General features: G+C 33.0%; 1 long non-coding RNA gene across 1 annotated transcript; it reads left to right on the forward strand.

Annotated features, from left to right (window-relative positions):
• The first annotated feature begins 706 nt into the window (after positions 1–706).
• On the forward strand, positions 707–8328 carry LOC141484818 (uncharacterized). The gene is made up of 3 exons (XR_012466821.1): positions 707–721; positions 4020–4379; positions 8166–8328. It is a non-coding gene; the product is annotated as an uncharacterized lncRNA (long non-coding RNA).
• Positions 8329–23089: the final 14761 nt, after the last annotated feature.

Consider the following 23089-nt stretch of genomic DNA (forward strand, 5'->3'; position numbering starts at 1 on the left):
ATACATACATACATACATACATACATACATACATACATACATACATACATACATACATACATACATACATACATACATACATACATACATACATACATACATACATACATACATACATACATACATACATACATACATACATACATACATACATACATACATACATACATACATACATACATACATACATACTTACATACATACAGGTGAAGCTAATAAAAGCGTGTTGATAAAAATCAAAATTTTAACTTAAACAGCTATCAATTTCCACAAGACATTAGAATATTTTCTAGCGGAATCAAAGAAATGTTAATGAAGCATGAACGGAAATGGGGATTCACCGAAATAATTTCAATAATTTGCGCGTGAAATTGCTTTATGAGTTCAATAGAGCAAAGAGTAATTACCTATTGATAAACAACTGGTGAAAATTCAATTCCCGCAACTCAGCTTTAAGGCAAGTGAAGTGATAAAAACCAGTAATTTTGGTGATTTGCATAACATAAGATAACGTAGGCAGGATCGACTTTTTATCGCAATGGAGAATTGTGGAATCACTATAGAAGAAGTTTAAAATTATTGGTATAAGTATCTGGTTTTTCTCCGTTACGTGAGAAGTGATGCTGTTTGATGAAAACCTTTGAGAACTGGACTTCGAAAACGGAAATCTGCTACAAGCAAACATTCATGATCTTCTCAGTTTTTGTATTTGCTTTTGAAGGTAGGTAGTATTGGTTTTAGTCCAATTATAATTTATAACTTGTATAATACTTGTTCTCTGATTATATTTCAATTAATTTTCGATAAATTATAGAGTTTCAAAAGGCGTGGCTCCTCTCTTCAAGGCTTGGAATAGACTCCCTTGTTGACAAAAACAAAAAGTTAAATAATTATTTTTTTCCCTGGATACCAACTACTGATTGTCACAAATTTCGAAGTTTCCTATTTCCAATACTAGTTAACCTACAATTTCATTACATACTTCCAAATTTAGCTGCATTTCTCTTTCATATAGGTATTTACAAATTTTGTATAACCTCACTTATGTCTAAATATCTCAGTTTTATCTAAGCATCATTTAATGTTAGCAACTGAGGAAACTTTTTACAACTCTTCTTTTCAAACATTTCATCTTTTCTAATTAATTCTAATGATTTTATTGTCTCTCTTCTAATTTTCCACAACAGATACAATATTATTTCTGTTTGATAGTGTTGTACAAATTCTGTCTGTTGTATTCATTCCAAAATAATTAATTTTATACTCAATTTTTGAATTTTTGACAATTCTCTCGCTTTGTCACGTGATTTCCGATATAAATTTACTTTTGCTACAGCCACTGTACCAACCATAGGCTAAACTTGGCAATAAGGAAAGCTTCTGTTGCTAGCACAGGGGTGAAAGAAATTTGCCCCTTTCAAGAGTTTTCTAGAGATGTTGAAAATTTCCTTTCTATTGCGTTCTCTATTATATAACCGCAGACACGTGTTTCTGGCTATTCAGACTTCGCCAGTACGATAAAGACAACTGTGAAGGATAGACAACACTTCGTTGCAAAAAAGGGTCGAAATCAAACACGCGGATTCACCCTTTTTCGCAACCAAGTGTTGCCTATCCTTACAATTAGCTGTACCGTACTGACGAAGGCTAAATAGCCAGAAACACGTGTCTGCGGTTTGCCTTCTTTCCTATGAGTGCTCGTCCAATAATTTATTTTTATCGATTCATGGATATCCAACAGACATTCTTGTCAGCTCTGGCGTAGCATCTCTTTTCACAAATATTCCAGTATTCGAAACTTTGTCCCTTCTCCAAACGAAAAATCAAATCCCACAAGATACGATCAACCAATATGTGCATGTCCAGCACATATTTCCGTTTCCAGGACAAATTCTACAAACAAGTCAAAGGCGCCCCAATGGGTTCTCCTCTCTCTCCAGTCCTTGCAAACCTCTAAATGGAGGACTCCGAAACCAGAGCCATTGACACGTCTTATCTCAAACCCACGTTGGCTCCGATACGTGGATGACGTCTTCGTTATATAGCCCTATGGATCCGAAGATCTTCATGCATTCCTGAACCACATCAACTCCTTACACCCCGACCTAAAGTTCACAATGGAAGTTGAAAATAATAACTCAATAACTCACTCCCTTTTGTGGAGTGAGTGATATATATATATATATATATATATATATACGTATGTGTTGCTTCCTATTTTCGGCAAACAAGTGTTACCCATCTTTGCACTTGGCTGCACCGCGCTGATGAGGCCAATAGCCAGAAACACGGGTCCGTGCTTGGTGCTTGGTGATTTGAAGCTTTATATCTTCTATTAATTATCATGTTGAATGTGGGGTATTGTTGTGTTTTGATTTGTACTTGTTCCTCCATAAGTGATTTATGACTGTTAAATTAATGGATGTTCAAGTTTTCCCAAATGTCCATGCGGTTTTCCTTGTTGAATTTTTTTTATGAGTTTTATGTTCTCTGGTGGGGGGAAATTATGTTTGTTTTGTATGGCGTGTGTTGCGAGGTTTGATTTATATACTATCGGATTTACGTATGCCTTTTTGTGCTCATTGTACCTTTGTATCAGTTTTTTTTTCTTTTTTCTTGGTTTGGCCATATCGGCCAAAATCATATAACCATTTCATAATGAACAAAATATCGAACTATGCCAAAAAATATTGAAACTATAAAGAATTTGAATACTAAATTGAAAGATAAAACGGATACTACCAAAAAGTCAAATGTGATCTATAACATTACTTGTAACAACTATAACTTGGATTATATTGGAACAACATCTAGAATTCTTAATGATAGAATAACTTCACATAAAAGTGATATGAAGCTTAGTAAAAAATCATGCGCATTTACACAACATTCTACAGAAACAGGACATAAACCAACTCTAATATCAAAGTTTTACATACAGGAAAAAATATCTCTAAACGCCTTTTTCTTGAAATGGTTGGAATTAATAACTCTTCTGTTTGTATAAATAAGAAAACTGACATTGATAATCTCAGCAATATATATAGTAACTTACTGGAACTACATCAAAAACATGATAATAATGAAAATTGTATCAATCAATAACTCTTTCTTAAAGTCAAAGATTATGAAATCATCATAACCATTGAAAAATTACATTTATGTGAAGGTATAACATTTGTCAAACCCAGAATAATCTTAAACATGTTCGACCTTCTCCGTCAGTTTGTATGTTCAATTTATTGTTTTCAACTCATTTTTACTGTAAGTATGAATTGTAATGTTTTTCGATGGCAAAACACCAACAACTGAAGAAGCTTCCCATTAGAAGCGAAAGCTTGACAAAGCAGAACAGAGATTTGGTTTGGTTTGGTATATATATATATATATATATATATATATATATATATATATATATATATATATATATATATATATATATAGATATTATTGAGTGTGTATGATATAAATCAAAAGGAGGAAATTCGTGGACATGACACTCAAGAAATATGGAGGCAAACCGCGGACACGTGTTTCTGGCTATTGGCCTCATCAGCGCGGTGCAGCCAATTGCAAAGGTGGACAACAACTGGTTACCAAAAATGGAAAAAAAAACATCACATATGCACGGTGTCACCAACAGGAGCCAACCGCACATTTGTGGTTTCAATTAGAAGACCCAGCATTCCCAGGTATCATCTAACATCACCACGTAGGCAGCTATAGCTACCTGCGTGACTTCCGGGTCCAGGATATAGATACAGAGATATAGATATTATTGAGTGTGTATGATATAAATCAAAAGGAGGAAATTCGTGGACATGACACTCAAGAAATATGGAGGCAAACCGCGGACACGTGTTTCTGGCTATTGGCCTCATCAGCGCGGTCTGGAGGTATCAACCTGCCTACTCCTTAGTTCGAAGCGTTCAATCAAAGGAGTAGGAGACCAATACCCGTAGTCCTCCACCACGGAGGGGCGAGAAGTCGCACTAGTAACAATTTATCACCTATTACAGAATATTGGAACTCACCATTATTTTGGCGCAGCTGATGCTTTTATACGAAAATGTTACCAAGCAGAAGTCGAGCTAAAACCGATCCTGCAAACAACTGAATAAGACGATATATAAATGGAGAATCCGAAATTATTTACTTTGTCTGACTAATTCATTTGATCTTAGTTATGCAGAAAAATATGAAATATTTCTTAGTTATAAGCATTGTTGTTGCTTTCATCGAATTTTCGAATGGATTTGCTTGTATCCGAAATTACTGTGATTTGGTGAGATGTGGTAAAGCGGAATGCAAAGATAATGAGATATTTGTTGAAAAAGGAGGTACTTGTGGATGTTGTGATGCCTGCTACAGAAAATTATGTAAGTATATGAAATGAAAAAATGACAAATGGGTTTTGACCTACAACTTCATACACTTATCCTTCGAACGTATGTGAATTGGTAGTCACGATAAGTTCATTTGAACGGCATGACCTCCGTCGTGTGGATTGCTCAAATAGTGTTGGGTGCATTTGATCGGCTGACAGAGTGATGCTTTGGCTTTTTCAATATTATCTTGGATAATCTGGGTAAGCCTGAGTGTGTAAACACACTTTTAAAATCAAGCGTTTTTCACGACAAATCCTGTGAAAGCCACCCGATAATCCAAAAATATATAAATGCTGTGTGAAAGGCAAGGTGAATTTTTGAGGCAGAAAGTTAGGATTTCCAAAAATCAATTAATTAATTAAATATAGGCCGGCAATTGTATTTGACATTCTGATATAACTATTTGTTACTGTGATTATTTCCTTCAAACCGATAAAAATGACGAAAAAATTGAAGGCTAGGCAACCAAAACAGAGTTTTTCACCCATAAAACGTTTCTTCTCAACATAAACTTGAAAGCCATGAAATTAACATTGAGATGTTATTATTCTTGAATCATATATGACTCTCCCGGCCTAGTTTTGCATCATTCTGCGAATTGAAACAATGGAATCCAATAGGTTAAAGACAACAATTCATCAATTCGGGATAATGAAATTAATACATAAATACTTTATTTTGAAGTGAAATTGACAGATTGCGACTGGGCGCTCTTGACGAATAAGTACCTACTTCACAACCCTAGAATATGAAGTCAATATCTTCACCTACTACAAAATGGCGAAACATTTTATGATTGCCTGAAGACAAACACATCAATATCGATATTTCTAGAAATATTTCTTTTGATCTGCCATATGTCAATTCCAACAACCCGTTAAGGTTTGTTAAGTTATTTTTTGTTTATGAAAACGACAAAAAAATGTCAGTACGACAATGAACATCATTGTTCAATTAGAATATTCTCATTTAGTTTTCGGTTTTACTAGTAGAAAGGTACCTACCACGTCCACGTCTAAAATGGTCAATTCTCGTCCATTGGAAGAAAAAATTGAGGCGATTTTTATTTACGGTACGACGCATAACTTTCACGAGACCGAAAGAATTTTCAATGAACGTTTTCCCAATCGTCCTATCTGTAGAAAATATTTGAGGGAACTTTTATCCAAATTCACAACTAACGGTAGTGTACATAACAAAATGCCCCCAGATCATCCGTCCATTCAGAAAGAACAGCAAGTGCAAATAATTGGTGAGATGGTAGTAAATCCTGAACAGTCTACTTATTCCGTCGCGAATGTTTGTGAGGTGTCTCCTTCTTTTGAAGAGGAATAGCAATCATCCATACAAAATTAAAATGGTTCACCAATCAACTGAAGATGACCCTGATCGAAGAACAGAATTCTGCGAAATTATAATGGAAGTCACTGCAAGGCATCCTAGCCATCTTTGTGACCAATGTACATTTTTTTAAAGGCAATGTTCATAGACAAAGTTGCCGTTATTGGAGTGACACCAACCCTCACGTTTTCCGGGAAACACATACCCAATATCCAGAAAAAAATAACGTTTGCGCAGGAATATTGGGAAACCATATTGTAGGACCTTATTTATTGATCAAAATTCAACAGGGGACCTGTATTTGAATATGCTGGAAACTACTATTGACCCTCTCACCACTGAAATCGTCCAAGCGAATCCTAATGAATTCGATATGGATATTATATTCCAACAAGATGGAGAGCCACCACATTACTCCAGACAAGTAAGAAACTATTTGGATACTATTTTTCCCGGTCGTTGGGTTGGCCGTCGAGGTCCTGCAGAATGGCCAGCTCGCTCGCTAGATTTGACACTTTTGAACTTTCTTTATGGGGCTATTTGAAGCAAAAGGTGTACTAAACTGAACCTGCTTCAATATTGGATATACGGCATTTAGATATATTGATGTTACTGTGTTCGAAAATGTTCGGCGTGAAATATCGGATAGGATGTTCATATGTCAAGGAAGTTCAAGACAACCATTTCAAGCATCTTCTGAACTGACCTCAAGCTTAATACCTCATAAATATTATGTAGTTAAATGTCAATATATTCAGGCAATTATTAAAAGTTCCGCCATTTTGTAGTAGTTGAAGATATTGACATTATATTCTAGAGTTGTGAAGCATTTGTCAGGAGCTTCAAAAAGATGTGTCATAAGACCCCTCCATTCTAGTTAATTTTTCTCCCAGATGTTGTGAAGTTTTATCTGCCGATTTCAAGAAGCAAAAATGTTTCAATTGTCCCCGGTCTACCCTACTTGAGAGGCTAAATGCATAATCTATACGTTGCGTTTCTTTTTCGATTTCAATTAAATTGATATTATTCAGAATTATGTTTCCATTCAATTTAAAAATTTATTATTTTACCAACAAGTTACGATTGAGATGTTGATATTCAAGCAGAGTTTAAATTGATGGATTGTTGTCTTTAACCTTTTGGATTCCATTGTTTCAATTCGCAGAATGATGCAAAACTAGGCCCTGAGAGTATATATGATTAAAAAATAATGACATCTAAATGTTAATTTCATGGCTTTCAGTTTTATCGCTATTGAGAAGAAGCGTTTTATGGCTGTAAAACTCTGTTTTGGTTGCCTAGCCTTCAATTTTTTCGTCATTTTATCGGTTTGAAGGAAATAATCACAGTAACAAATAGTTATATCAGAATGTCAAATACCATTGCCAAAAAAAGTAATTTCATAAAAAGTGACATTTTGTTACCTGTCATCAGAGATAAAATGTCAAACTTTTTTCCCGTCACAAAAAAAATTGATTTATTTAAGTATTGATATTTTGTTTTCATACATTCAGCTGACAATCTCTAAATTATTAGGCTGTTTCAAAAGTTCTGTCCGTTATTCTGAGTCTACTTCAAACTGTAATATCTTATTGAATACTTATTGAATTTAATATAATTGAGCGTCATAGGAAACAGTGCACTTTTTCCAAAGTAACACAAGTCGATGAATTCACTCAGCATAAAAATCGTGTGCTCGGGATTCGATGAAGTCGACGAATGCCTTTTTACCTGGTGCAGATTGGCGAAGGTTCTGCCAGTGAGAAAGTTATGGAAGTGCTTGAAAAATTGTAGTTAGTTGGCGAGAGATCTGGGGAGTGTAGTGGATGAGGCAAAACTTCGACGGTCAATTCGTTTAATTTTTGGATTGTGAAACGTTCGAACAGGCGGCTGCTCCTGACGCAATTTTCGGTACATTTCTCCGATTTAACCTTGAAGAGGCATAAGCCTATAGCAGGACCCCACACAATACACATTCATAATATTTTTTAAATATTCTTAAAAGCTAATAAACATTTTCGACTTGACTTGACTTCGATTTCCTCATAATAGAAATCTGCTGTGATAGTTTGGTCCAACTGCAGAAAGTTATAGTGTGAAGTTATAGTGGAAAAAATTAACATCATCTATTGGTCGATATAACGATTGTTATTTTTGAGTAATACCACTCGAGTAACCAACAATAGATAAAATCGCTCCTTCTACGAACTCGTGGTTATATCAGGTTAGTTGCTCGTTAAATTACAAAGTTTTCGTTGAAACATTTAAATTTATTGATAAAATTTTGAGGTCCTGTTGTATTATTATTGATGAAATGCAAAACAATCTTTATCAGTTTTTTCTGTCATTACTCTTGTGAAATAAATTTTATCTGAAACATAGATATAGCAGAAATATAATGAATACATCAATTAAAAACTTATTTCTGAATTTTAGATGTAGGAGAAAGATGTCTTCCCCTCACAGCAGGTGGTGGTGCTTTCCTAGCAAAATGTGTCGATGGTCTGATTTGTGGGAAAGATGGCGTTTGTGAAGCAGTGAATTGAAATAAATCAAGTAAATGTTATTCAATTTTCGAATAAAACATTTTGAAGCATCATTAACGTTTTTGACCAAATCGTCTCTTTTCAAAAATAGAGCATTGCGGATACAACCTACCAATCTCAATACCAATAGTCTCTTATCATGTGGTTTCAGGCAGGGTTTTAGCACGGCTACAGCTCTTGCTACTGTCACACAAGACATCGTTGAGGGATTTGATAAGGGAATGATTAGCACTCTGGTACTACCAGATTTTTCGAAAGCATTCAATACATACGATACATACATTCGATACAGCATTGATAGTGCTGCCTTATTTCTCATCTGGTCTTATTTACTTGGTCGATCTCAAAAATTTGTTGTTGATGGTCATCACTCCTTACATCTTGATATTCTATCAGGAGTACCACAAGGTTCCATTTTGGGACCTTTAGTGTTCATCATTTATACTACTGACATTCGTCCATCGAAAAATGTAAAATACAGGCGTATGCTGATGACACACAACTATACATGCACTTCAAAATCGATGAGTATGCTGAGACACAAAATCTCTTCAACACTGATCTTAATTTGATCAATGGGCTATCAAGTGAACATGATTTGAAAATTAATCCTAATAAAACTATGATGATGCATTCTGGATCACAGAAGAATCGTAAATTTGCAGTGTGTCATACTATCTTGACTCTTGTCAATACAGCTAAAAACTTAGGGGTGATGCTTGACACTGATCTTAGATTCACCAGTCATGTTGAAAATTTAATGAAAAAAGTTGATATGTCATTGAAACTGTTATACTGTAATCGTTTTATTTTGAGCCAACCTCTAAAAAGAATGCTCTGTGATAGTTTGGTGTTAAGCCATTTCAACTACTGTAACTTTATATATGGGCCATACGTATATGATTCAGATTCAAAAAATGCAAAATTCTTGTTGCCACCTAATTTATGGACTTCGTAAGTATGATTCAATTTCTGAATCCTTTAAATACTCCCGTTGGCTCAATATGAAAAACCGTATGATTCATCATTTGGGTTGTTTTGTTCATAAATTGATTACCCTTCCCCATTCTCCCCTTTTAATATAAAAACTAATTCTGCATGAAAATATTCACTCAAGAAACATCAGACATAATAACAAATTAACTATGTCACAATATCGCACTGCACAGTTTCAGAGATCATTTCTTTTTGGTGCTGTAAAACATTTTAATTCATTGCCCGAGCAATTTAAGAGATTCAATATCAGGAAATTCAAATACAAATATAAAAATTATATCTATGATAGTCAGTAATGTCAACTCTTGCTCATTGGACAAAGTAAAAAACAACAGATCAATTAAATTTAATTATTTATCAACTCTCTTTGCCTTATTTTTGTTTGTTCGCGTGCATTATGGTGTGGTGCTTGTTGGTTGAGTTAGACTAGCTTTGAGCTAGACTTCGCCAAGGAGTACCAGAATCTCTTGTAACCTATTTTCATTTTCAAATTCATCTTTGTATTATTTTTTTTGTATTATAAATAAAGCCAGTTTATTATTATTATATTTATTATTAGTATTATTATTAAATGAACAAATCGACCTGGTCTACTGGTTGGTTTTCAGATTAGCATACCGACATTGTCACAGGTAAACGAAATTGAGGTAATAAAGTCACTAAGAACCGTCTGTTACCTTCTACAGAGGTGTAAAGATATATAAGGGTGTAAATTGTTAATTACTTCAGTTTATTGTATTAATTTGAAAATGTTCTTGTAGGACGAAACTGCGATAACGTTAGTTACCAAAAATACAAGTGGTATGAAAACATCCATCAATATGTAAAAATTAGAATATCGTTATACAAAAAGAACTTGAAAAAACATGTGAACATTGAATTAAACGAAAATCACGTTTTTTCTATTTAGTATGTATTTTAATTCCATTACTAATGTTTGAAGTATAGTCGAAGTAAATGACATTGTGCACTCTTAAAGTTGCCGGCACCTCCAAAGGCCAAAAAAAGCAATACATAGAATATAAACAATATAGCAATATATACTAACACCCAAACTTACTGATTCTCCTTTATTTCCAACTAACTTTCAAAGGATGAAGTTTAAATTAGCCAGTCAAGTTTTCAGTCATTCGGTAGCTACAGCGATGAATACCTAAGCCAGTTTCAATCAGATGCCATCAGCAGCAATAGGAACGGCTACATTCATTGAAAAAATGGATAAATTGTTTGATATTTTAAATTCAAATAGATTTGACGATGAATATAAGTCAGGACTGTGTGAAAATTATTTAGGTCTAGAAGATACTAGTGAGATTCTATCTAATATTACAAATGTAGACATAAATAGAATGAAGATTCTTATGGAAGTTCAAAAAAATCCCTATAAACCTTTGAGAGTAGAGAAAAATGATTATAGAACTCTAGCCATTCCCAAAAGCAACAGCTTGGGCTATGTTTGTGGATATCTTTTAAGAAAGTGTTTAAGAAAACATTCATGTGAAGTATGTACAAATTTTGCCGCAGCGGCTAGTACCACACTGAATGAAACAAATGTATATAGTAATTTCAAGGCACATAGTAATACAGTAGCCAAAAAGTTTGGAAGTTTATATATGCCTCTAGATTCATTTTTACAAGGTGTCATTCACCTAGCGGCAGAATTTCCTAATCATTTCAACAATTTATGTGCCACTGATTGCATAGGCAACTAGCTCAAAACAATGTTTTCAAAAATCAACATGTCTCACCCTTGTGATAATTTTCCTTTGGATTATTTATTTTCTCTTTTCACAAGGGTAATAATTTATTATACTTTGAAATTTGACAATAGAAACTTGAAAAAAAATGTTAAAAAACTATCAAAAACTCATCATTCTAAAAAAACCTTTGAAATATATTAGCAGAAGTTCTTGACCTAAATTGTATAATCTTACTATATAAAATATACGTTTATTTCACCACCTTGTCTTATTTTTTATAAATTCCTAAACAGTTCCCAATCATATGAGACATTTATTGGGAGCTCCTCGTAGCAATGATGAAGTCAGATCATGGTCACATATTTTTTGATCTAACCTCGTGCAGAGGTGCACAAGAGCTCTTAGCCGACACCCTCCTGCCTCGCCACATGCTAGCAAAAAATAAAATCTCGACCCGAAACATCAGAAAGGCCAACGGGAGTGCATTTACTTCTGTTCACTTATGTACGATGCTTCAGTTCACTCTCATACTGTGAACCTGTATATTGTATGAGTTTGAGAATGTCTATATAGGACGAAACTGCAGTAACATTAGTTACAAATAAAAGTGGTGAAAAACATAGAAATTTTCATTTCTCTTTTCACTGTCGAAGAGATAAGCAACACGGTGTTATCAATACCATCAACAAAAGTTGCTTATCAAAGGTATAGGCAAATCTTCACCGACAAATAGAAGAAAGAATTAGAAAGATACACACTGATGGCTTCAAGTGTTTATTTCGGTTCGTCTCCCAAGGATATTCGAAAAAAATCGTTACATTTACCAGGTTACATTTGCCATACCAGGCTACCAGGTTACATATACCATAATTGTGATTTCGAATATTCACTGAATTTTAGGCTGACTAAATATAATAATTTTGCTAGGATGGGTATTTTTAGTTTACAAGCGTTGCGGCCTGATGGATATTTTTGATATTCTAATTAACAGAAGAAAGTCATTTATTTGAAGCAACTATGTTTTTTCCTAATAATGAGACACTTCCTTTCTCTTTTTGGATATAATTATTAAAGTTTTTTTTGAATGAAGCAACTAATTTTTCCTTCATTTTCAGTATTTTACTATTAATGTAGGTTACAAAAAGGATTTGAAGCTCTATGACTTCTATTTGATTATCTGCGAACGCTTTCGACAGCTGGTCGTGCTGTCATCTTCTAGGCACTCTTGTACAGATAGTAAGATAGAAGAGTTCCTAGAAGATGACAGCACGACCACCTGTCGAAAGCGCTCGCAGATAATCAAATAGAAGTCATAGAGCTTCAAATCTTTTTTGTAACCTACATTAATAGTAAAATTATTTAAGTATATTATTCCACTTTCAATGAAAATATTCATTTGAATGTTTTTATACCCCTCAATTACCTGTGTGATGCCCCAGATACTGTGACAACCATCCCCGGCCCGGGGTCATACTTTTTCTTTTCCATAAGAATTGTTATATTTCCTCTATGGGTGATGTTGAAGAAAAATAAATATTTTTTCAAATGAGTATAAAAACACTATCTGTTGATAAAAAAATATCATTGATGATTTATAAAAAGGGACACTAAAAATGCAAAAGATAAAAATGTGACTTTCAACCCCGGTTTTCCCTACACATCTACTTGACCTTTTGGGAAAATCTTGTACCACTTGTAAACATTTTTTTGACTCAAGAGTACAATAACCGTAGGCCACTGTCAACATTTCGAGTGTTTTTTGAGCACTTGATTCCATGTTTACACAAAATTTGATCAAATTATTTTATTAATTTTTTTCAATAGCAGAAAATCACCGAACACGCAAAAAGCTTTTATGTCTCTCATCAACAAACTGAATATATTAAATAGATGCAACTGTGGACATATGTTCGAGACGACTGTACCAACATAAAAAAATCGCTAATAAAATGTACGAAGCCCGCGAAATATGAACATCACCTAATTTTTTTAACAGACCTTCGCACATCAGTTTGGAGAAAATCGACAAAATCAATTAAAATACTCAAGTAGTATCCCAGACAATATAATTATATGCGAATAATTTTAATTAAAGACAAATTTAATCATGTGTCTGATAAATTTTCTTCTTCAATCCCTTAACTAAAGCATAACGTTGAAAATTCCATTTATCAGTGCTCTTATATAGAAACTTCTCCACCTCATTTAACAAATTAATACATAGTACTAGTATCAACAAAATAATTTATGGTCATTTGAGTAACACTTCCAAAATAAAAATCATGAAATTATAAAACAACAACAAAAATTAATAATAAAAGTGGTCTGCTATAAATATAACAACATTTGGTTTCAACATGATTGTGCTCCACCGCACACTAGCAGACGAGTATCTAATTACCTGACTGAAAGGTTTGGTGATAAATAAATAGGGAATAATGGGCCAGCAATGTCTTCAGACTTAAGTGTTATGGATACATTCTTATGGGGTACACTGAAAAACAGAGGTTGTGGTCAGAAGGAATATCAAAATATTGAGGACCTTCAACATAACATTGTTAGAGATTTCGGAGGATTGAGGAGGAGGGAAATTAATCGTGCAGTGAATAATACTCGAAGAAGGGCACAGTTGTGTTATCATAAACAAGGCCAGCATTTTGAGTATTTGCTGTGATTTACTTTTGTCTTTACATTTTAGTTCATTTTTATTATTTGTTCAAAGTTTTATGTGTACTGAAAAGGACACAATGTCTAATTTACCTAATACATACCTCATTTATCAAATTTTGATTATTGGTTCTGTCTCCGTATTTTTTCATTGGATTTTGTTCCAATAACTTGAACATAGTTCGCTGTGGTTGTCTTCTTTCGGGATACAAGTTTAAATACATTCTCGATGTCCTAACATTGTTTCTATCGTATTTGTAATAAATTTGTATCATATCTTTTTTTCTTCATTCGTGAAAGCCATTTTTCGCCAAAAATGCAATTACTTCTACAATAACAAAATGACATTGAGTGTAACAAATTGAAAGCCAAATTTAGAAACATCAAAGTAAAAACCTATTATGATAAGAAATAGTTTTTTTAATATCTCCAATTTTTCGAAAAAGAATGATAACATGTGATACATCACTGAATAGGTAAAATCTGGTTCAATTCAAAACAGAAAGAATCCAATGTAGCGCCCATACGAAAAAATAAAGTTGACGATGGTGGCCGGAAGACGAAACGTCGGATAGTAAATCTGAAAACACAATTATGTAGCAGGAAAAGAGTGGTAATGTTGGAAGTGCAATGTATTTGCAATAAAGACAGAAAAAAACTTTTCCGAAATTTCTGTTTTTTCCGGATATCTCCGGATATACTCGGAATTTCAGAACTTTCTCAACGGCATATTGTAATTCAGGTAAATGCGCAACTTTGCCCCAATTTAACCATCTTCGTATTTTTCATAGTTTCCGAGATCCCAATATCGAAATTGAAACATTCTGTAGGTATCCTTCTTTTTTGTTCTCAGGTATATTCATTTCAAATGTTATTTTAACGTCTAAATTCATACAACCCAAGTATTTTTCAATTTTTCCAATTTATTACTATTATATTCATATTCTGCTGAATGACCTAATTCATTCTCCGATTGGCCTTTTCCTAGTTTATCTTGTTGAATATACGCTGTTCATTTTTGGTTTAAAATTCTACGATTTTATACCGGATCAAGTGTTCAAATGATTGTACAATGAGATTCACCCAGAGACGAGTTCATTTATTATTATTCATTGAGAAAATACATCATCGCTATACCTAGACTGAAAACTAACCCATTTCACTGAGACCATAGTACCCGAAAAATCTGTCTACATGTATTATCCACTGATTTAAACTCGTGATAATAAATAATTGAACTTGAATAGGTATATCATCACACCCCGCTTAGGAACTGTAGTTTATAAACAGCGTTGCTATATTCCTTCTTATCTACCATCTTTTACCTACATATACATGTATTTTTTATTCTTTCAAATAATTGATGTGGTTCTCAAGATATCTCAGTTAGAGAAGTTTCTTTCAAATCATTTTCCTTCGAAATATTAGAAGTTGAAAATAGTCTACAATATGAATTCAATTCAAGCTTGAATTCGTATAACTTCTTCCAAGGCCAGCGTCATTCTTTGTTATCACGAACATCCATAAACACTCGACTACAGCCTTAATTAATTATCAATATTAATAATATCGACCTGGGTAATGATGGATTATCAATAAAAATAGAAAAATTACTAATGGGCTTGTTTCATGCTATTGAAAATGATACTGGTTTGCTTATAGACTGATCGAGTTAGGGGTATATCATATTTATCGAGCCTAATCGGCCCCAATACCTCTTTATATTTGCAGAAAAAAGAAAAATTCGAGAAGCAAGAGTTTAATTCGTCCGCGTGTCTGTTGAAGAATAAAATTGATCGTGTCTACAGTGGTGTTGCCAAGTGCCAATTATTTTAACAAAAATTCGAAGTTATGAAACATTAGAAAGAGTACATTGTCTCATATATTCAAGAGAGATAGATGACTGGGTGGCAATATGGCTAATGTATGACGTTGAATTTCTTATTTTTTAGTGGGTGGCATGAATGCATAATTGATTTATTTTATTAGGGTTCATGAGCCTTCGAACCATGGTTTTCGAGTACATTTTATTCCATATGGAGAATTTTTTAATGAATTTAAACGTTGACGGGTTCATATACACTTCCATTATTAAAATTTCTGTGATATCAACATGAAAATGTCTACTGCCGGAGATATTCCGAAAATAACGTTTTTATTGCGTTTTGTGTTATTTGGATCCCATGTATAATTAATTCTCCCTTCCAATGCATTTCTTACACTTTCTTCTTAGATTTAGTTGTCGGAAGTGAGTATGATTTTACTTTGAATCGCGAATGAATCAGAAACTGTTTATACGCTCCGTGAATTTTACAATTTAGCAATGTCCATTATTTGTATTGTTACTATTGGTCAATCGAACAAGAAGCGGGACTAGGCTCGTGACGTCACGAGCCTAGAAAATCCCATTTTTAATAATTAATTACGGGAAAACAACACTATTTAGAGAGCTGAAACAAAGTACACTAGAGATATCAAGATATTATGGCACATGCTAAGATTTGGTTCACAGCCAATGATCTTTTTTTGAATGAGACCAAAACCCGTTGAAAATCTTAAGTGTAAATGGTACAAATAGTTTGGTTGAAAATGAGCACATAAAATTTCTAGGTATAGTTTTAGACTCACAACTGAGGTGGACAGCCCATATAAACTGTTTATGTAACAAGCTGTCACAAAAGTGATATTTGCACTAAGAAAAATACGATATGTCACAAACATGGAAGCAACAGTATCTGCGTATTGTTTCATAGTCACTTGATGTATGGAATACAGTGTTACGGTAATGCAAGTTATGTATATAAAACCCTCCTTTATGCTTATTCATCAAATGCTGACTAAGTTATAATAAACTTATAAAAGCTAGCCATCTTGAAGGAGGAGTCAGTTCTGTTAGTACGATTGTCAGAGTAACTTCTGTACAATAAAGTCTGTAAATCTAAATAAAGTCTTTTTAAAAAGTGGTTCCCGTGGCCCGAAACTATAATTGGCGCAGTCGATTGTAGGATAGTGGAAGAAAATCGATCCTGAATTTTCTTCAGTACCAACTGTTTGTCCACTACAAAAAACCAGCTTCGTCCACCAACCACCCACAAAAAGGACCGGATCGTCAGACTCAGCTACTACAGTCCTCCAGGAAAGAATACTGACACACCATCGAGGTAAGTCGAGTTTTCCTACCTGATTCCAAAATTTCCTTAAATCTTTATCGTAAATATTTGTGGAAGTTTCGGAAAAGTGATTATTATAATCAAAAAACGAAAACAGACATCATTTTCTCTTATAGCAATTGAAATTGGTGACAGGACTATAGAAGTCACGTAGATTAAGAAAGACAATTTAAATACCGATTTAAATTGAAGCAATTAAGTGAAAAACGCCGAATCAAAATTTCATACATTCAAATCATTTTTCTCTTTCCTCACTCACAGCAAACAATAAATGCATAGTGTTCACTAAATAGTAAAACAAAGAAGCTAAAGAATAACTTGCTGCTACTTATATCATATGCTTAATAGACAGAAAATAATCTATTTATATCATACGCTGATATAAAGAGAGTATTAATTTCACACACACACAACGACGCTTCAGAAATATTCTTGTGATAAACTTCGCAATATTATTACCGTGATTCTTTTCTGAATAAATGAAGAAAGCAAACTCTTATCTTGAATAGATTCGCTGAGCAATCTTTTCCGATAAGATCGCGACAATAATACATGACCGAACCTGAAATTGAAGATTTAGTACAGTCGCTTGTCTTTCTATCCGTTTCAAATATGTCCACCGAAATTAATTATACTTTATTTAAAATTTATTCTGACACCATACCTTTGTATGATGGATCTCCAGACACCCTCGAAATTTTTATAAATGCAATTGACAAATTTCATAATAAATATTATAGCGCTGACGATACACTAAATCAGTGTATCTTGAGTATTATTATTGGTAAACTCAGAGATAGAGCACAATTATTGATTGGTGCAAGAACGGAATTAAACACATGGATTTTAATAAGAAATGAATTAAGAAATACATTTGGTGATAGACAAAATTTAGATAACCTTGAACAACAACTTTTTACACTTGTCCCTAATAGAAACGAACACCCCCTCGATTTTGCGAAAAGAATACAAGTACTGAGAAGTAAATTAATCTTTAAAATTAATTCTATTGCTGCTGTAGACCCACAGACTAAAGCGATATATATTCGTCAATATCAATCACAGTCTTTGAAAGTATTTATGAGAAATTTAAATATTAGATTACAAGATAAAGTAATTGTTCAAAAACCAGATAGTCTTGAAGAAGCAATGAATTTAGTTTTGGAAGATGAAAATTTTAGACAAACACAAAATATGGTTTTTCAGAACCGCTCAAGCACTAACGTTCAAAAACAATACCCACCAAAACAAATAAAACCAAATTATAGTAATTTCCCTGTACAAAATTATTCACACTTACAAAATTTTCAACAAACTAACTTTAGAAATCCTACACCTTCTACTAGTCAAATTCCAAATAGACCTTTTAATAATTATCAACAATTTAACCAAAAACCACAATTTCCAAGCCAACCCATAAATATCCAACCTAAACAAGTTCAACATAAATTTTTAACGAATAAACAAGTGTTTGGACCACCCCAAAATGTGTTTAAACCAACAAATAAACCTGATACTAGAATCATTCAACCAATGTCGACTACTTCTAGAAATCCTACGGTTAGTAGATCAAATATGCCTTACCACCCAGCAAATAACCGATCTTTTAGGCAACCCCCAAGACAAACCTTTATAAGTGAAGAACTTTACAACCATAATGATGACAATGAATACGACATGACACTAGGTTACCCCATTAACCAATACCCTGTCGAAGACCAATACCCAATTGAAGACCAACACCCTCCAGATCAATATCAATTAACTGATGAATTAAATGAATATTACTTTACTCCCCAAGAAACGACTGAAATAACTAACTCAAACACTGAATACGAAGACGAAAATTTTTACAAACCGCCTCCGATAAACAAGACGGTATAATAGAACTTTATTCAAGCTCTATAAATGGATTACCTTATATACAAATCCAAAATCCCCCTATCAAACTACTAATTGATACCGGATGTCATACTTCCATGTTAAGACCATCTATTGTAGAAAAATATTATCCAGACAGAATATTTAGAGAACCCTCTCAGTTAAAAACTTCATTAGGTGAAAAAGAAATTCAATATAAAGCTATTATCCCAGCTTTTGAAGAATTTCAAAGCAACTATGAAACGGAATATATTTTATTCCAATTTCATGAATTTTTTGATGGAATTTTAGGTTTAAAAGAACTTAAAAATCTTGACTTAAATATCGATTTTAGCAATCAAATCTTAAGAAATGAAAATGTACAAATCCCTTTCTACTATAGACAGCCTCACGAAACTTCTTTTACTATCGAAATACCACCATATGAAACTTTAATAAAGAAATACCCTGTCGATATCAGTGAAGGAGAAATAATAATTCCAGAGGGATTTATTGATAAACTATACGTACCTGAAACAATAACTTATGCCAAAAATTATCGCGCAACTTTCGAAATTTTTAATAAAACTAATAAAACTATCTCTATAACAATGAATGAACCGTTCCCATCCAACCAAATAAATAAAGAACAATTTGAATTTTATAATATTGAACAAGCCTTACCTGAAAATTATAATAATAATTCCATAACTGATATAACAAGTAAAATTAGGACCGACCATATGAACACGGAAGAAAAAAACGCAATTTTAACAGTTTGCAAAGAATTTTTAGACATATTTCATGATGAGAATACTAAACTCTCTTTCACAAACAAAATAAAACATGAAATTAAAACGACAGACGAAATACCAGTACACACTAAATCCTATCGGTTTCCTCATTGCCATAAAGAAGAAGTAAATAAACAAATAGAAAAAATGTTGAATGACGGAATAATACGACCATCATCATCAGCTTGGAGTAGCCCTATTTGGATTGTACCGAAGAAAGCGGACGCCTCAGGAAAGAAAAAATGGAGAATTGTCGTTGATTATAGGAAATTGAACGAAAAAACGATTGATGACCGATACCCCATTCCTAATATCGAGGACATACTGGATAAACTAGGGAAATGTAACTACTTCACTACTCTAGATTTAACTTCAGGATTTCACCAAATAGAGATGGAAGAAAATTCTATTGACAAAACAGCCTTCAACGTAGAACACGGCCATTACGAATATGTCAGAATGCCGTTTGGATTAAAGAACGCTCCAGCGACGTTTCAACGAGTTATGGATTACGTTTTGAAAGACCTAAGAAACAAAATATGTCTCGTCTATATGGACGATATAATAATTTTTTCGACCTCCCTTCAGGAACACATCTCTAATCTAAAGCAAGTCTTTAAAGTATTAAGAGAAGCTAAATTGAAAGTACAATTGGACAAATCGGAATTCTTAAAACAAAATGTAGAATTTTTAGGACATATTGTAACACCCCACGGTATAAAACCTAATCCGAATAAAATAAAAGCAATCCAAAATTTTCCCATACCAACTACTGCTAGAGATATTAAATCATTCCTCGGTTTGCTAGGATATTATAGAAAATTTATTAAAGATTTCGCGCAATTAACAAAACCGCTAACTCAATGTCTAAAAAAAGGAGAGAAAATCCTTCATTCTGCCGAATTCCTAGAAACCTTCGAAAAATGTAAACAAGTTTTAACTAATGAACCTCTTCTTCAACATCCCGATTTTAGTAAACCTTTTATCTTGACAACCGATGCTTCTAACGTAGCAATTGGAGCTGTGTTATCACAAGGCCCTCTAGGTAAAGATAAACCCATCGCGTATGCCTCAAGAACTTTAAATCCCGCAGAACAAAATTATTCAACTATAGAAAAGGAATTATTGGCAATTGTCAATTTTACCAAATACTTTAGACCTTACCTTTTTGGTAGAAAATTTACGATTGTTACCGATCATAAACCACTCCAATGGTTATTCAATTTAAAAGACCCCTCTTCAAAATTAGTAAGATGGCGCCTAAGATTAGAAGAGTATGAATATAACATCATACATAGAAAAGGAAAAAAGAATTCTGTTGCTGATGCCCTATCCAGAATTGAACTACATCCATTAGAAAATTATTCTTTACTAGGAAATTTCGATACGGAAGAAGACCGTTTAGAAGATTTCGCAGAATATTGCGTAGATGAAAACGATAACCCTGAGATTGATGAAATTGCCAAAATAGTGCAAGAAATAGATGAACTCGCCAATGAAGAAGTCGAAAAACATCAATCAAGAGAAGAACCCCAACCCGAAAATTACCACACAGGACATTTTCAACCAGCTAAAGAAAAACAAAAACTCCCAAAGGAAAAGAAGATTAAAATACTTTCAGACATAATAGTCGTACCAGCCCAACAAGAAGAACCGAAAATAAAACACTCAAATGAAACACAACATTCTTCGCAAGAAGACCCGATTTTAGAAATCCCAATATCTGAGCAACCATTAAATAAATTTAAAAATCAAATATTCTTAATTCAAAGTAACGACATAATTTCACCAAAAGTAAGCATAACAAAACCCTTTGATAAGACACGTTTAAAAATCGTAATATCTACTAGAAACATTGAAAACGATATAGTAAAAATCTTTTTAGAATATTTGAAACCTAATACTGTTTATGGTATAATATTTCAAGAGGAATTAAAGAATGTAATAATTCCGATAATCCAAAAACATTTTAGAAACTCAGCCTTTAAACTTGTTCAAAGTAATATACTATTGAAAGACATTTTGAAGAAAAATGAACAACGAGAAAAAATTAAATACCATCATGAAACAAAAACTACACATAGAGGCATAAATGAAACAAAATTGTCTCTATCAAAAGTATACTATTGGCCTAATATGATTCAAGACATAACAAACTACGTAAATACATGCGTAACATGTCAAAAATCAAAATACGAAAGGCACCCTAATGTCATAAAATTTAACCCAACACCAATTGGAGAATACCCGTTCGAACATATTTATGTTGATGTTCTATCACTTGATAGACTAAAATTCCTAACAATTATTGACAGCTTTTCGCGCTTTGCACAAGCATACCCCATACAACTAAATGCGACAGACATCTTAGATGGTTTATTAAAATTCATATCTCATTACGGTATTCCAAATAAAATAACCTGCGATTCTGGCACAGAATTTAAAAATAACTTGATTGAAGATTTTTGCAAACTCCATAAAATTATGTTGCATTACATCACCCCAAAAAACCCGAACAGTAATAGTCCGGTAGAACGTTTTCATTCTACTCTAATTGAGGAAATACGAACCTTAAAATTAGAATTTCCTAATCGACCAATAACAAAACAAATGTTGTATGCGATTCTAGGGTATAATAATACTGTCCATTCCGCAACTAAATTCACACCCTTTCAAATTATTAAAGGTAATGTAGAACACCAGAGCCCTTATGATGTAACGTTAGAAAAGATAACCTCAAACTATATAGAAAAACATTCAAGAAATATGAAAATATTAAAAGAAATAGTAGAACAAAACAATGAAAAAGCCAAGAACCTATCTAAAGTAAATTCCAACAGAAATGATCCCCCAGAAATTGAAATTGATAAAAATACTTTTCTTAAAGAAACTCCTCGAAATAAATTATCACCCTTATATAAGGAAATTCAACCAAAAAAAGATAGTAACTTCAAAATTGAAACTTCTAAATCAAAATACCATAAAAGTAAGTTAAAGCCACAAAGAAAAATCATTAAGAAACAAATTGTTTCAGATGACAACGTTATACCTTCTACTTCTCGGAATCCTTGCGACGACAGGACAAGACATAATAATGACGAGGATAAATAACCCTATCCTTCCCTTTTCCCTTGGAAAAGCAAGATCCACTACACAAAAACATACGTTTATAAAATACATTGACTTAAAACAATTTGATTCTCCCCTAAACATCTTAAATAATAATACAAAAACAATCGCAGAATTTATCTTGATCAAAGACCCTTTATACCCACAACTACACCACATGTATAATCATCTGAATTATTTGCTAGACACAATCAAAGTGAAATTAATCAATATTAAACCTCAAGAAAATAATCGATCGAAAAGGGCACTTATTAATATAGTAGGCAGAACAAGTAAATGGCTCTTTGGTACTTTAGATGATGAAGATGCAGAAAAATATAATAAAGCAATTTTCACTTTGGAAAAGAATCAGAACATGCTTCACCATGATTTAGAAAATTACCTAACTATCACAAGAAAATTTATGAATGAAACTACGAATAGCTTACAGCAAATTGTTAAAAACCAACAATTAATTGACGAACAAATAAAAAGTATTGTCTTAAATTTGAATAAGTT

The sequence above is a fragment of the Leptinotarsa decemlineata genome, unplaced genomic scaffold, assembly GCF_025532065.1.
Source record: "Leptinotarsa decemlineata unplaced genomic scaffold, Ldec_3_MD MMD2_tig00026294_RagTag_RagTag, whole genome shotgun sequence".
Classification (NCBI taxonomy): Eukaryota; Metazoa; Arthropoda; class Insecta; order Coleoptera; family Chrysomelidae; genus Leptinotarsa; species Leptinotarsa decemlineata.